The following is a 2982-nucleotide window of genomic DNA, read 5'->3' on the forward strand; positions in this document are numbered from 1 at the left end:
TCGAGGTGTGAAGGCAACGGTTTCAATTCTGGTTTAGATAATGGCACAGTTGGTATCTCCGGTGGTTCTTGATGAGTGGGCACAGTAGGATCAAAAGGGGGTGTAGGTAAGTTGGATTCAATGGAATAGCATGTTCCTTCACATATGTTCACCTCTTCTCCCAATAGACTCTCCAGAGTGTCCTGTTCCTACAAAGGGGTTAGACTTTGGAACTCATCTAAGAAACAACATGTGTCATCACTAGTGTTAGCTCGTCTCATTGCCTCATTCATTTTGAAAATGATCTCCTCCCCATTAATTCTCAAGAAAAGTTGTCCCTCCCCCACATCTATCAATGCCTTACCTGTAGCTAAAAACGGTCTACCTAGGATAATAGGAACATGCAGGTCTTCATCTATGTCTATTATGATGAAATCAACAGGCAATATGAATTTTCCTACTTTGACCAACACATCTTCCACAACTCCCCTAGGATAACATATTGAGCGATCGGCCAATTGAATAGACATTCTGGTTGGTTATGGCTCTCCTAATCCTAGTTTAGCATATACAGAATATGGCATTAGGTTTATGCTAGCTCCTAGGTCACATAGTGCATTTTCAATATTTAACCTTCCAATTGAACAAGGGATAGAAAAACTCCCTGGATCTTTTAGCTTTTTCGGAAGCTGCTGCTTGTTCTAGAGTATTGACGAACAATCTCTGTTGAGTTGGATCATGGATATGTTTTCCAACTTTTTCTTGTTTGACAGGAGATCTTTCAAGAATTTTGCATATGACGGCATCTGTGCAAGTGCTTTGACGAACGGAATGTTGATGTGCAACTTCCTTAAGGTGTCTAACACCTTAGAATTCTGTTCTTCCAGCTTTTTGTTGATCAACCGCGTTGGATATGGCACAGGAGGAACATACAGCGGAGGTGGCTTGTACATCTTTCCACTTTCCCCCTGATCCTGCTCACCGGTAGATTTTGTCTTCCTGGTTTCTTCTTGACTAGGAACAGTCTGTTCTTGCTCTCCTTCAGTTTCTTCAGATTTTTCTGCGCATTTAGCATTTTCATTAGTAGATATAATGGGTTGAGTTTGCTTACCAGATCTCAGGGTGATTGCCATGACATCGCCTTTTGGGGTTGGCTCTGTGTTGCTTGGCATTATTCCCTTCCCTTTTGACGTAGATGCAGCTAATTGATGGACTTGTGTTTCCAGATTTTTAATTGATTCTTGTGTCTGTTTCATGAAATGCATCATCATCGTCTTCATATCTGGCTCTATATCTTCCTTTGGTGGAACAGGTTGTTTATAATGCTGTTGGGGTTGCCTCTGGTAGTGTCCTCCTTGCTGTTGTTGATATCTCGGTTGTTCCTGCTGGTTGGGTTGGCATGTCCATCCGAAATTCGGATGATTTCTTGTGGCAGGGTTATATGTGTTAGAATATGGGTTCAATGGATTCCTCTGATTATACCCTGCATAATCACATTCTACCTGTGCACCATTTCCCTGCTTAACTCCGGGACAATTGATGCTGAAATGAAGGCCTCCACAAAAATCACAAATGTCATTGAATGGTGGTTCGTTGTGGATTGAGGACACATTTATCTTGCCGAGCTGTCGGGCAAGCTGTTCTACCTGGCTTGTCAATTTTGACACAACATCTTCATTTCCTGCTCTTTTTCCTTCACTTCTGGTGGAGTGCCAGTTATAACTTGTGCTTACTACTCTCTCAATAAGGTCATACAAGGCTTGTGGTTCCAGATCTTCGGGGTTTCCATTGGCAATGGACTCGATCTGGATTTTATAAATGTTGGTTACCCCATTGTAAAAGTTCTGCATCTGCATCCACATAGGGATGCCATGATTGGGTACTCTCTTGAGTAGTTCCTTGTACCTTTCCCATACCTCGGCTAAGGATTCATCCTCTTCTTGTATGAAATGGGAAACCTCGTTTCTGAGCTTAATGGCTTGTCTTGGTGGAAAGTATTTCATTAAGAAAGCGCTAGCCATTTCTTCCCAAGTAGTGATCGTTCCTGGTTGCAAGTTTTTCAACCAGTTCTTCGCTTTATCTCTTAGAGAAAAAGGAAACAGCTTTAGTCGGATTATGTCGTCAGCAACACCTCTGTTTGATCTGAAAGTGTTGCACAGCGTGATAAATTCAAGGATATGCCCATTTGGATCTTCCGACTGGTATCCATTGAACTGTACTGCTGCCTGCAACATTTGTATCATAGATGCTTTCACCTCGAACATGTTGTTCCCTTCGTTGGGCAACACGATGCATGATGAATGTCCTTAGTGGTTGGTCTTGAATAATCTCTGATTTGTATGACAGGAGGATTGTTATTCTCTCCCTCTTCTTCCTGGTTTGGTTGAACTGGTTGTTCGGGTGGTACCCTTCCAGCCATTCTTCTCTCTCTTTGTCCTTCTCTTTGTCTTATACGTCGAGCGCCCGCTCTGTTTCGTCTACACGTTCTCTCCAATTCGAGATCTATAGGGAAAACAGGAGGTCCAGCTCTGCACATAAACCGATAAATATTCCTTCTGGATGCACTATTTAGCAAACAGATTAAAAACACCTTGTTTTAAAGAAAAGTTCATATAAACTTTGTTGCTTTCAATCCCCGGCAACGGCGCCAAAAACTTGTTGTCTCCTGAATGGACTCTAGCAAGTGTACTAGATACAAGTAATAAAGTGATAAGTCAAGTATCGTATCCACAGGGATTGAGGACCAAAGTTTACAAGAAATACTTTGTAGAACAGGGTGTTCGTGTGCGTAACTTCTTTAGATTGAGAGACGTTGTTTAAAACAGTAGCAAAGTCAATGATTTAGGAGATTAAAAAGGAGTATTTAATGATGATAAAAGGCAGAACAGGTTAAGCGCAGAAGAACATGTTACTTTCAGTCTATAAACATCCTATTTATTCATGAATGACGTAAAGTGAAGTCAAGGTCTCTGCTTTAATGCCCTCTTAAGTCAACTCTCGTGT

At 41.5% G+C, this 2982-nt stretch overlaps 1 non-coding gene across 1 annotated transcript; it reads left to right on the forward strand.

Moving 5' to 3' along the window:
- Positions 1-1845: 1845 nt before the first annotated feature.
- LOC136225003 (small nucleolar RNA R71) lies at positions 1846-1952 on the forward strand. The gene has a single exon (XR_010686744.1). It is a non-coding gene; the product is annotated as a small nucleolar RNA R71 (small nucleolar RNA).
- Positions 1953-2982: the final 1030 nt, after the last annotated feature.

Source organism: Euphorbia lathyris, chromosome 3 (genome assembly GCF_963576675.1).
Source record: "Euphorbia lathyris chromosome 3, ddEupLath1.1, whole genome shotgun sequence".
NCBI classification, from domain to species: Eukaryota; Viridiplantae; Streptophyta; class Magnoliopsida; order Malpighiales; family Euphorbiaceae; genus Euphorbia; species Euphorbia lathyris.